The 14,457-nt window shown below is 40.2% G+C and overlaps 1 pseudogene; it reads left to right on the top strand.

Moving 5' to 3' along the window:
- Positions 1 to 331: 331 nt before the first annotated feature.
- The window catches only part of LOC100341253 (zinc finger protein 42 homolog), a 100,406-nt pseudogene continuing 86,280 nt past the window's right edge, over positions 332 to 14,457 (top strand).

Raw genomic sequence — 14,457 nt, 5'->3', positions numbered from 1 at the left:
AGGTGCAACAGCAAAGATCAGAGCACATCATAGTGGCCTTACAAATGTCCTAAGTGCTGGGATGCCTGTGACCAAATGGAAGAGGACTTTGACGTCACAGAGTTTCCTTACAGTCTAGCAGCAGGTGTTTGCTGAAGACAACCAGGGCGCTACCTCCTGGAAGTGTTTGGCATATTCTGGTGCAAACTTTCAAGGAGGAAGTAAACAGGATGACATGAACCAGCAATGGAGGGGAAAGGCAAAGAATAGTGACTGGAAGGTCTTTGATGGAAAAGCCCTCAGCGGTGCTAACCCATAGTAAGCCAAGCCAAGGCCAGCCCAGCAGGCAGAAATGGAAGCTCCTGACATGACATGGGCCTTCTGTGATGAAGATGTGTGCTATGACACTGTAGGAGAGGATGCCTTCCTCAACTGTTACACAGAATGTATAATCAAGCGAGAGTTTTCTCAGCCCCTCCTGGACAGGACTCACTTTTTAAGTCTTTTGACTACTTAAAGGAAGGATCAGAACAAGAGCTTTCTCAACAGGTTCTTTGGTTTACATGAAAAGGGGGACAAAACAGAAGCTTCTTCCACAGGTTGTTGGAGAGAATTCCCTTCTTGGGTATTCTGAGTACATGGCAGGCAAGAAGCTCCCTCCTGGTGGAATACCTGACATTGACTTATCAGATTCAAAACAGCTTGCAGAGTTTGCTAAAAAGTCAAAAGAAAATAAAGAATATAATGCTCCATAAATATTCAGTTGTCCTCAAAGTAGATGCGAAAGAAAGTCAAGGAACAGAACAGCCCTGGAAAAGCGTCTCCTTGTTTACGGTCCCCGAGCCCACATGTTTGCAGAATGTGGGAAAGCATTCTGTGAGAGCTCGAAACTAAAATGACATTTTCTGGTTCATACTGGAGAGATTCCCTATCGGTGCACTTTTGAAGGAAGTGGAAAGTGCTTTTCCCTGGACTTCAATCTGCGTACACATGTACACATTCACACTGGGGAGAAACCTTTTGTGTGTCCCTTTAAAGGCTGTAACAAGAGGTTTATTCATATTCAGTCAGATAACCTGAAAGCTCACGTCTTAACTCATGCAAAGATGAAAAAGAATCAGGGAAAAAGAAGGTGGAAAATAATTCCCCAACAGGATAGGCATGTTAACAGTAGAGTGATTGGGAACAAATATGCCTCTTTGAGGATTGTTTCCAGGAAGGATTTTTTAAATCAATATTAAAACTCTAAAAGACATATATTTTTCTGTGTTACTAAGGTGCACCTAAACTTTGTGATATTATTTTAAGAACATTGTTCTTACAACAAGAAGGTGCTTACAACAAGAAGGTCAGTGATAAATTTACTTCAAGATCATAGTCTTTAATATATTATGTATGATAAGATATTATGGAAGATTGGATATCATACTGATTTTTGTATGCAATGAATATGAAAATAATTTTGATTTTCAATTTTGTAATTTCCAATTACTTACCTTTACCTTTTAAAAATATACTTCATACTCCATGTGATAATCCTAGAGAATGAAAATTTTACAGCAGGCAGTAAATAAATGAATGGGTAAACATTTTTTCAAGTCGAATATGTTTTATTTTCATTATTTTTTATTTGCTTTTCATCATGCTGTCACTATATTGAAATCGTAGATATGAGTGCTGATTTGAGACCATTAACAGATACTTCAAAATAAAAGGACAAAGACTTAGATATTTGGATTAAAAAACTGAAGTGTACATGAAAAATATCCCTGCTCATTGGATGACATTTCTAAAATATAGTGAGTAGAATGTAGTGGCTCCAAAACACCTTACTAGCTCTCTCTACATGCACTGCTTGAGCTGAGACAGTGCAAAGCTTGTGAATGATTCAGACACTTTCATTCCCTGTTACAGCTACCAACATTATTCCAGTTGTCGAGTTCTCTGCCATCCTGAGTCCTTAAGTCACTGATGGTACTGAGGTACGTACTAATCTATTGTGAACATACAGTATGAGTAATGCATAAAAAATGCATGCACGTGTGTGTGTGTGTGTATGTGTGTATGTGTCTGAAGCCATAGAAACTTGGAGAGGCTGTTGTTGCAGTATTATAACCTAACCCATCCTAGTACACTTTAGTAAAGTGTCTTGAATGGAATGAGTGCACAACATGTATTGATTCAACTAATTTCTTTAGGAAAAAAATTTCAGTTTAACAAGTGAATTTTTCAACTTATGGCCCATATCATGCAAATGTGAGTAAGTTTCAATCCATGCATTAAAGAGATACAAGGAAGACATAAACACAAATAACTGTTATTAAAAGTCAGTCCAGGGGCTGACATTGTGGAGCAGTGGGTTAAGCCACCACTTCCAACACCAGGATCCCATATTGAAGTGCAAGGTGGCTCCATGCTGCTCCATTTCTACTCCAGCTCCCTGCTGATGCACCTGGGATTGCAACTGAAGAGGACACAAATAATTGGGCCCCACTGTCGGAAACCTAGTTGGAGTTCTAGGCTCCTGGATTCAGCCAGGCCTAGCCCCAGGCTGAATCCCTCTCTGTCATTCCATCATTCTGCCATGTAAATAAAAAGATACATAAATAAATAAATAATTTTCTTTTTTTAGCACTAAGCATGCTAACCAACTTTAACGAAGAGAATACACCTGACACACCAGAAAGACGGAGAACGCAGTCTGCATCAGAGATTTTGTAGATATGGGTATTGGCTTTCTCTTTCTCCTCCCCCCTCCATGTCTGGGATATCTTGCTGGTGAAAGACTTTAAGGGCATGATATTCCTTCCAGAGCTTCACAATGGACCTAATAGTCCCCTTGGTGTAGGGTGCGGAAGGTTCTCCTAAGTTGCCTGCTGGGAGGGAATTGGAACTCACACAATCAGGTTATTGAACAAAGGCAAGGCTTTTGATATAGAAATTCCAGCTTGCTTCTATATTTCTTCCCTCATTCAACCACACAAAAGACCCACCCAACAAGGGGCAAGACTTTTAATGTTCAAATGCATGTCTGCTCACATGGCTTGTTTCCACATTTATTCCCTCATTCATCTACACAAAAATTACTATTTTCTTCAAGAAATTTCCATATTCTTCAGCCCCTCATACACACTAGATAATGTCTACCTAGTCACTTTAATGTTCTCCCCTCAAGAGAAGTAACATAAGCTCATGGGAGTAGCATGGGGTTAGATCTGTCCGTATTTTCTCCAAACTGGCATTGGGGTATAGAGCTGTTTATGGGTATTCTTCTTTTGCTGTTTGTCCTGTGCATCCAGAGGTGGCCTGGGCAGATTGTCTTTGTATGGTCCAGAGGGCTGGTCATATTATCCAATGGGATAGACTGGAATCTCTGCCCCACAACCATCTGGAGCTTAATGGCTTTTATTCTGTTAGAGACAAAATAAATGAATACCTATCTTTTGAAGGCCAGCCAATGTCACATGCTATACTAGAAGATAAGCAAAATGATCTGAGAGCACAGAGTGATGTTGGATTAACTCTTCCTGGGGGTCTGAGAAAGGTTCAAGGAGAATATATTGATAAATCACTGTATCTGCACCAAGAAGAATTTCTCAGGGTGGACATAAGAAGCTAAGGAAATGGAATAACATGAACAAAGGCCCATCTTGTGATTCCTTGGGACTCTCAGGATAAAATAATAATTAAATAAAAGACGACAGTGGCCCCTGTGATTGTGACAACTGAGAAATAAGTTTCTATTTGCTAAATGACCTCATTGGAAATCTGCTTGAAAAAGATCATTATTTAACATGGGCAGCTTGAGTAGGGACAGCTGTCCTGGTATTCTGGAACTACTTCATTCTACAATCTGTATTTTATAAATGTTATTTAATGAGTAGTGTTTTTAAATAACATATTCCTGTTTAAAGTCTACTGTGACAAAAACAACACTAAGTTAGAGATCAAAATAGTGAAGGCTGTTTATTCATACATTTGCTACCATCATTCACTCAAATTTCATTGTGTCCACCAAACTTATTCTGTCATGTCATGACCCTTTCCAAGGGGCTCTGTCAAGGTGGTGTTCTCTCTTAATGCAGTAAGCAATAAACTCAGCTTGGACTTAGGAACAAGTTATTTTGGCAATATGTTGTGAATCCAGTGTTCAACAATTGATAGCTTTCTAGTACCCAATATCAGCTTATTGTGCTAACACCATGGTCACTAAACTAAAGTGACAGATTTTTGTACTTTTCCTCTGAAGCATCTTCTTTCAAGTAATAATTTCGTCAAGATAGACTAATTTACTCCTTTTTGCATTATATGCTCAGTGCTGAGTCAAAAAAAGGTCATGCTTCACACAGTCATTCGGAAACATAGATTGACAAAGTATGCCATCCTCTGGGACATTGTTATCCTCCAAAACACAGGAGAGAGAAACTGCAGCCTCAGCTTAGCACTGATGAGTAGTTCACTGGCCAGAGCTAGCCAGGCAGTTCCACTAATTTCACAGGTTCAGGGAATGCAGGAAGCATGTCTGAAGAAAAGTATTGTCGGGGCCAGCACCATGGCACACTAGGTTAATCCTCCGCCTGCAGCACCAGCATCCCATGTGGGCACCGTTTCTAGTCCCGTTCGCTCCAATTCCATTCCAGCTCTTTGCTGTTGCCTGGGAAAGCAGTAGAAGATGGCCCAAGTGCTTGGGCCCCTGCACCTGCATGGGAGACCAGAAGGAGGCACCTGGCTCCAGGCTTTAGATCAGCACAGCTCCTGCCATTGCGGCCATTTGGGGAGTGAACCAATGGAAGGAAGACCTTTCTCTCTGTCTCTCCCTCTCACTGTCTGTAACTCTACTTGTCAAATAAATAAATAAATCTTTTTTTTAGAAATATATCTCTTTTTTTTGAAAAAATTATTTTGACAGGCAGAGTGGACAGTGAGAGGGAGACAGAGAGAAAGGTCTTCCTTTTGCCGTTGGTTCACCCTCCAATGGCCACCGCGGCCGGCGCGCTGCAGCCAGCGCACCACGCTGATCCAAAGCCAGGAGCCAAGTGCTTCTCCTGGTCTCCCATGCGGGTACAGGGCCCAAGAACTTGGGCCATCCTCCACTGCACTACCGGACCACAGCAGAGAGCTGGACTGGAAGAGGAGCAACCGGGACAGAATCCGGCACCCCAACCAGGACTAGAACCCGGTGTGCCAGCGCTGCAGGCAGAGGATTAGCCTATTGAGCTGCGGCGCCGGCCAATAAATAAATCTTTAAAAAAAATTGTCACCCATACACTAAGGTTGTATAAAGATATCAAAATCTCAATGGTGTAAAGTCTGTATGTAAGCAGCTTCAAATGTGGAGAAGGAGAGACACTATCATAATACAAGATATATATATATATACATATTAAATATCTTTCCAAAGTCTGTCCCATCTAGAGCAGCCTCAAAAGGAAACTCTGATTATTTGCAGAGAGCTATCAGCAGATAGGCTGGATCTAGCATCCCAGCCTTTGATCCAGTCGGGGGAAGAAAAAGGCTGTGTTGTTTGTGTGTGTTCCAAATCCTTCCTCCTTTATCCACCTCTATATTGCCTGGACCAGATTTGCATTTGAAAGATTTACGGCTTAAAAGTGATCTGCTAACCTGCAAGACCTCTCCAGTTAGAGAAAGCAACACAACCAAAGTTAGTCTCTTTCAGAAACAATGTGAGTTAAGTGACTTGAAAGATCACAAGAAGCACCCCAGACACCAGGGGATCTCAGAAAGACCACCATTCCCACACTGGGAGCTCTGTTGGATTTGGACATCATTGTCATCCTCATTCCACTCCTGCGGTGGGGAATGGAACCTCTGTTTAGCTGACTGTTGGAAATCTGGCTTCTCCACAGGGTTCTTCATTCAGGATCCTTCCAATTTCAGTGCTTTAGAGCCTAGTCATGAGTCCAATCAAGTCCACATACATTCATACATCTGTTCCCATTCATGTGGATGGCAAGATGCCTAATAGAATTGCCATAATCCCGAAATCCTAGATGTCAAAGCCCCGATAAACTGAGATTAAACCACCTGAAAATCACAATGAGTGACAGCCCTTCTCCAGGAAGCCTCTTCTGTGCAACAGTGATGCCATATTGACCCCATAAGGCTCTCTCCATTGTACTCTATCTACTTGTGTGTCTATTTCAAATCTAAGAATAGCTGCAAGCAAAAGAAAACAAATATACAGAATTGAAATGCATTTCTCTTTGCCAGGAGGACAGACTGCAGAGCCGCAGGTGCTCAGAAACCCAAGGCAGCCCTTTCTAGTCCAGCCATGCCATGCAAAATAACAACCGTGTTTGCATTTTAAAAAATAAATATTTAAAGTGCATGCTTTTCCTCCACTTATTTTATATTTCCTTTTGTCTTATTTCCATCTCCCTGAAGGCAAGCCATGCTGGCAGTTCTCACAATTATTTCAACCACCTGAAAAGGTACCCGCTTCATCTGTGGAATCAGCCTGTCATGCTGTACATATCTATTCAGTATAGTATGAAATTCCTTTTTATTAAACTGCACAAATGAAATCAGATAGAGGAACAAGTGCTTACACCTCATGTAGGGAGTGATTGTGGGAGCCCCACAGAGAGGCAAATTCGATTGCATTAAGACATAACAGATCTAGGAGGGAGTAGAAGAAAGTGGATGGGTTTTGTAGGGAAAGGGGGCTGGAATTCTGGCAACTCTGGAGCTGAGGCCATGACAACAAATCTCAGAGGAGAGAGGGAAGTGGCAGGAATGGGACCCAGATGTTGAGTGATAACAGGGTACCCACAGAACACATCCAGCAGACAGTATAGAAATTCTGCTTGCATTGGTTAAAAAGACCCTAAAAGATGAGAAGGTGTTTGGCACAACAGTTAAGATGCTGCTTGGGATGCTAGAATCCTATATCAAAGCGCCTGGACTTGAGCCCCAGATCCAGTCCTGATTCCAGCTTCCTGCTAATGTGCACCCTGGGAAACAGCATGTGACGGCTCTAGTAGTTGGGTTCCTGCCACCCACAAAGATTCAGTTCCTAGCCTCAGTTTGGCCCAGCCCTGGAAAGTGCAGTATTTGGGGAGTAAACCAATGGATGAAAGACGTCTGTCTGTCTCTCACTCTGTCTGTTTTCAAACAATGTTTAGATTTCTTTTTAACTAAATTTTAAGTTTCTCTTTCCTTAAAAAAAAAAAATCCTTGAAGCTTGAAGGGCAGGGTGGAGAAGTAACACCCAGCAGCAAATTGCTGAAATAGTGCTCTAATGAGGGTGAAAGGGTTCCTAATTCAGGTCTCAAAATACTAGAATCTTAAAATGAGGACATTCATGCCATCTGTTAATTTTATAAATAATAAAACTGAGGCTCAGTAATATGGTGTGAGTTGCTCAAAGCTGAAGTCACGAAGTTCCTTAGGGTGTTGCCCTTCAGATAGGTTTTAGGTGAATGCCTGTAAATTTCCATTTTGAAATGAAAGTTGAAAAAAGAACACACCATTGCCAATGATTATGATTGGTGTTCTCCTAGAAGTGGATCTTAAGATAAGGCCCTGTTTGGAAGTTTTGGAGGTGCAAGATGTACTGGTGGGAGACTGGAGAAACAATAGAGGAAATCAAAGAAGTTAATAAACCAACGGATGATAAAGGGGGTGGGAAGTATGTTGCCTCTCTAGACACTTGAAGAGAATCTGGCTGGGGAAGACTGGAAGATGGAACTGATCACACACTTCAAATTTTTCCACTTGTACAGACAGGAATCAGAGTATTTATCCACCGGTCCCTGTCAATCATTTGTTAAGAGCTATGCTTAGAAGGAGATAATTCCCCAACCCTTCTAGCCTGGTGTGCATGTGAGTTAAGCCAGCTTCCATTGCTTTGGAAAAAGTTTCAAGCAACAAATCGGAGATGGTGGCAAATGGAAATTAGCATTATTGCAGAACAGGTACCAACACTATCAACGGTACCATATCTGCTGTAGCAGTGTTTACTTTTTTATTATTGTTATCTACTGTACATTTTGCTTTCTATTCACTTCTATTCTATAGGTAGTTAAGAGGTAGAGACACTGACTTCTCTTCATCCATCTGTAACTCAGGTCCTTACAGGTGTAAACAGGGGTGTCATGCACTAAAACTTGATCTATTTTTTCAAGTTATGCACTGTAAGTGTTGCATCATTGGCTTAACAAACGTATCATGTGCTTTAAGATGAAATCTACTGTTTATCAATGTAGTATTATAATGCACAACACAGATATTTTTCCCTTTCTTAGCTTCCACATAGGTACAAGTGTGTTGTGAGCATGTGAAATAGCATTTTAAATTTAATGAACCATGAGAAGAGTGGATTGATATCTAGAGTCAGCTCATGGAATTTGGAAATATGACATCATCCTAATCTTATGAATATATCAAAGAGATAGACAGGCACACACCACCCCAGCCTTACAAACAAAAGTACATCTCAACAGATTTTAAAAGAAGTGTATGTCTCAAATAAAACAGTATGCAGGCTGCCTAAAAAAAAATATTTGGAATGTTGATTTGTAGAATAGTTAAATTTAAACTCATTTTAATGTACAAATCTCTGACAAGAACTAGAAGTGCAACCTATCACCCCGAAAAAAAAAAGATAAAATAAATGTAGATTTAAAAAGGACTTGAATTTCTTTAAAGCCCTCAGAAAATGTTACCATTTAGTAATGACATTCCCTATTCATTTGACCTCAGCTTGACACACTGAATTGCTCTGAACAGCTGTGGCCAGACACATAAGTTCTACATCTTAACTCTTGCTTTTCTAATTTATACAGAAATGCACATTAAAAGAACGCCAAGGCTAAAATCAGAGACAATAAAAGAAGCAAAGCCACAAGTAATTATAAAATCCACATCTACCAGTGCCAAGAGGTTACCAACATCTCCGAGCAAACCTTGATAACATTCCACATGGAAACAGCTCAGACTTGGAGATGTGCCATGCTTCGTACCCAATTCCATGGATTCAAACTGTCAGGATTAATACTACCTGAACTTAGGTTTCTCAAATTAAAACAAAAAGGAGCACTCTCATGACTGCTGCACTGTTAACTGAATTGTAATATGATTAATTATGAGGGATGTGAGGTACAGAGTGGAGAGGTTGGATGATTTCAAGAAAACTTAGGAAGACAGTGAATCTATAAACTAAATTTCATGCACATGCTAGCTGCTCCTTACAATGTGACACCAGCTTGACTCTGCCCCATAAAGCTCAAACTCAGCAACAGGCTTTGTAATCACAGTTTTCAGTGATTCTCCATGGTTCTTAAACCAGGCCCACATTAGAATTACCTCTGGAACTGTTAAAAACCAGAGTGCCCTGGCCTTACCTGGTAACTCTTAGATTAAACCCGTGAATTCAGATGATTTCAATGTTCGACCAGAATTGAGAATCCATGTAGGTAGTATGAACAACAATGAAGATGGCCTCAATAGACACCATTTATTAATTTCCTAAGTAGCCACAATCTATTCAATTATGTATAAAAATAAAAATTTGTTTTCAAGTAGATCATTAATATATTGACTCATTCACTCAACAGAATTCATGAGTATCTGCTATGTGCTAAATATAGTAATAAATAAATAATTAATAAGTAGCATACAATAAGTGATAAGTACTATGTGTACAAAGATAAATAAAACATAGTCATTGACCTTATGTGTAAATGGAGGAAACACATTTGTTAACAGAATGATTAAAATGTACTGAAATAATTGCTTTAAGAGGTTATATAAGAAACGGATGGAAAGCAGAAAAATAGAAAGGGAAACAACTAATTCTACTTAGGAGAATCAGGAAGGTCTTCATAGAAGAGTTAAACATTAACTATTTGTTAAAGGTAAGCTTGATTCTGGAAAACCTAAAGGAAAGATTTAATGAAAGTTTTAAAATCGTAAGGTCTTGGAGCCAGTGTTGTGGCATAGCAGGTTAAGCCCCCACCTGCAATGTCAGCATCCTATCTCAGAGCCCCACTTCTAGTCCTGGCTGCTCTACTTCAATCCAGTTCCTTGCTAATAATTCTGGGGAAGTAGTGGAGGATGACCCAAGTAGTTGGTCCTCTGTCTCCTATGTAGGAGACCCAGATGAAGCTCCTGGATCCTGGCTTCTTCCTGGCTCAGTCCTGGCCATTGTTGTCATTTGGGAAGTGAACCAGTGGTCAGAATATCTCTCTCCACTCTCTCCGACTCTCCCTCCTCTCTCTGTCATTACACCTTTCAGATAAAAAATAATAAAAATATTAAAAATTAAATAAAATCATGGGTGCCTATGGTCAAAGGACTTGAATAAACATTTCTCCAAAGAAGATATACAAATGACCAATAGGCACATGAAAAGATCAATCACTAATCATTGGAGAAATGCAAATCAAAACTACAATGAGCTACCACCTTGCATCCTTTAGGATGACTACTATCAAAACTAAAAGAAAAGCAGAAAATTGTGTTGGTAAGGAAGCAGAGAAACTGGAATACTTATTAACTGTTGGTGGGACTCTAAAATGGTACAGCTACTATGGCAAAATAGCAGTAGTGTTCCTCAAAAATGAATGATCACATGTTCCAGAATTTCCCCTTCTGGGTATATGCCCAAAAGAATTTCAAACACGCTCTGGAAGAGGTATTTGATAGAAGCATTTTGCACGTATCTGAGACATGGAAGCAACCCAGGTGCCCATCAATGGATAAGTGGATAAGCACAATGTGATATATTATTCAGCCTTAAAGGGGAAGAAATTCTGGCCTACACTACAACAATTAAGGGTATTACACTCTTTATAAGCCAATCACAAATGGAGAAGCACTATATGATCCTATTAATGGGAGGTACCTAGAATAGTCAAAAGCATAGAGAAAGAAAGTAGGAGCCAGGAAGAGGTGAAAGAGGCAAGCTATTGTCTGATGGATATTGTTTCAGTTTTACAAGATGAAAAATTCTTGAGATGAGTGGTGGTGATAGATGTCCAAGGACATAAACATGCACTAAAAAATGGTTACATTTTGTGTACTTAATCATGCATGTAAAAATAAAATAGGAAAACAGAGACTTCCAGTGATCTCTCAGTAGAAGTATTTCCTTTTCAGTTTAGGAGAGTTTCTGGGGCTATTCCATGAGGCTTAATAGCCAGTCTCTCACAGAAGTGATGCAACAGGGCCAAGTGAGTACCGAAGCAGTAGTAAAATCAGAATTTAGGGTGGTGTTGGCTTGAGCAGAGGATTCTACACAGCTCAACATTGGGATGCACAGCTAATGCAGCAGGACTTCAGAATCAGTTCGAAAAAACTATGGTTTAAATGAGATGCATCAGATATAAATGCCAACTTCAAAAAAACAAGAAGAAATACAAGGGAACATCAAAAAGTACAAGGAAAATGAAATTGAAAGATAATAATAATAATATGTAAGTTATTTCTCAACACAGGACCTTCCTCCCTTCTATTCCTTGGCTTTGACCTCACCTCTGAGTCAACTTCTTCCTTGAGGAGGTCCCTACGTATGTGAATAAAACTCAGCTCAGTTAGGCCCATTCACAGGAGTAAGCTCTATGATTGCAGGAGCCGCGTGTTGATTTTCTCACACCTCACTATGCCCAACATCTAGCACAGGGTCTGGCAAACAGTAGCTCAATAAAGATTTTTTGAGAGAATAAATGAATGCCTGTTAAGCGCCATGCCCTGAATTAGGTGCTGTGCAGATCTTTCCTTCAAAATAAAGGTGAATTTAACATTGGGATATCAGGTACTAAAGGTGCCACTTTAAAAAATGTTGCAAATCAAATCACATCTTCTCCAAAGCCCTAAATCTCTTGGTTGGTAGGAAGTTCAATCTCATTCATTGCAGTACCACTCACAGCTCTATTTTGCGTCCTATAAAAAAAGTGAATTTATGCAGTGCCAGAAAATGGGTTGAGAAGAAGCTTTTTGTATCCATGGTTGCTCTGGTTCTCATATGTCTGGCTCCATTGCACATGGCTGAACACTTGCTGACAATGTCTGTCTCAGCCAACTCTATTACAGATGGGCTCTCAGAGATCTGCCCCTCAACTTCTGACTCCATGCCCTATATCCATTCTCCATCTGGGGTTCTTTAAGCTACTGGACTTAGCCACACATTTTCCAATCTGAGAAAACTGAATGTTACCACATCTACCTCCACCACCCACAGTAATTCCCTACATCTCCAAAGAAAATTGTAACTCTACTCAATGAACCACTCCTGGAGAAATGGGCAAATGATATCTTAATAAAAGTTACTCTCTCTTAAAATTTATAATTCATTCTTTTATTTCATAGCTCTGTGTTTTACAAGAAGGAATTTCAAAAGATTTATAGAAAATGGAGTTAAAAGGTAGATATTTTTATATAATATATAATTTCTCAACATAAGCTCCATCAAGTTATAAAGTGCTTACTTTTGTAAGGAATTATACTGGCCATTTAGTCTAGCTTTAAAGACCTGAAGGTGCTGAGAATTTAATGATATTCATGCAGCCTTCTCTATAATATAAATTAAAGTAGATGCCCTTTAAAGATGTTTAAGATCAGAAAATAAGTCAGAAAGAGACAAATCAGGACTATATTATTGGTGTGTAATGATTTCCCATTGGAACTCTGAAAAAATTGTCCTTGTCTGATGAGAGGAATGAGCAGGAGCATTGTGATAAAGAACTATCTGGACTAGATCCAAGATGGAGGAATGGGGAGGGAGCTTATTGCTCTAGTCTAGGGGAAGATAGTTTAAAAAACATGGAGAGAGTGCAGTCTTCGGGATGAGTTAGGGATAAAATGGTAAAGGAAACTTCAGTAAAATTAGAGGGACACAGTGGATCTACGTGGAGGGCGTGGAGGCACACAACTCAGGACCCTAGTAGCTGAGAGCCTCAGCACCAGCTCTGGAGAGTGAGGTGAGACCAAACTGCAGAAGCCTAAACCACTGGTGATAGAGCTACAGGAAGAGCCTGGCACAAGTCTGGCTTGGAGCCTTGTGGGGGACAGTGTACCTGCCAACCTAGAGGAGGGAACAAAGGGGGCACATTTCTCGTTCCCCAATCACCTGGCACTGTGTTCTGTAACAAGCCGAGAGAGGGTGCACAGCATTTTGGACATACATAGCAACTGCACCAGCTTGTGTTTACACACCTAGCAACCTGCCAAGCAGAGTTGCCTGAGTCTGGCTGGGAAAATTGACAGTGGGAGGGATGCTTGTGACTGTGGGAGCTTGTGTGGTGGGACTGTGAAAACACTGTGGCTACACGGGAGGGCTAGAACTTTGGGGCAGTCACTGTGGGTGGCTCCATAGGCTCGGGATGCTCTGAATGCCTGCTGAGGTCATTGCTATGGGATTTGTGCTCCAAACAAGGACTACACAGCTCCTTTGTGAGGTTCTTGAAGCAGTACAAATGAATATTGTACCCACTGGGGCTAGTGCCCAGGCACTGGTCTCCTTTGAAGAGAGGAGGTAAGCGTGAGACTATGTGAACAGAGCAGAACAAAAAGAGATTTACCACACCAAACCTGGGTGTCACCTTGGACACTCCTTTCACCCTGGAGTACTGAACAGAGCTCCCTGGCCATACCCACTACATGCCTCTGGATATTCACTGAAAAACTTAAGCCACAGAGACACAGTCCAAAGAAAAATGCCATCACAGGGAAAAACTAAAACCAAAAGAAATCAACAAATATCTACACAAATGCTGAATAATAAATTCAACAACTAAAGAAACAAGAATAAGGAAGACAACAGGATGCTTCTAAAAGAACACAACATTCATTACTACAATCAGAAGATGAAGAGATTGAAGAAATGCCAGAAATGGAATTCAAAAAATGATTGTAGAATTACTTAGAAGTAAACAGAAGCAAATCTGTGAACTAATGAAATCTGTACATTACATGAAAGAAAATTTATCCCATGAAATTGAGACCCTAAAGAGAAATCAAAATTTTTTTATTTATTTTTTATTTAGTAAATATAAATTTTCAGAGTACAGTTAATGGATTACAATGGCTCCCCCCCCATAATTTCCCTCCCACTCACACCCCTCCCATCTTCCGCTCCCTCTCCCATTCCATTCACATCAAGATTCATTTTCAATTATCTTTATATACAGAAGATCAGTTTAGCATATATTAAGTAAAGATTTCATCAGTTTGCACCCACACAGAAACACAAAGTGTAAAATACTGTTTCAGTACTAGTTATAGCATTAATTCACATTGGACAACACATTAAGGACAGATTCCACATGAGAAGTAGGTACACAGTGAATCCTGTTGTTGACTTAACAAGTTGACACTCTTGTTTATGGCATCAGTAATCTCCCTAGGCTCTAGTCATGAGTTGCCAAGCTATTGAAGCCCCCTGAGTTCACTGACTTCGATCTTATTCTGACAGGGTCATAGTCAAAGTGGAAGTTCTCTCCTCCCTTCAGAGAAAGG

Source organism: Oryctolagus cuniculus, chromosome 6, assembly GCF_964237555.1.
Source record: "Oryctolagus cuniculus chromosome 6, mOryCun1.1, whole genome shotgun sequence".
Classification (NCBI taxonomy): Eukaryota; Metazoa; Chordata; class Mammalia; order Lagomorpha; family Leporidae; genus Oryctolagus; species Oryctolagus cuniculus.
This window is presented reverse-complemented; position numbering and strand designations above follow the sequence as displayed.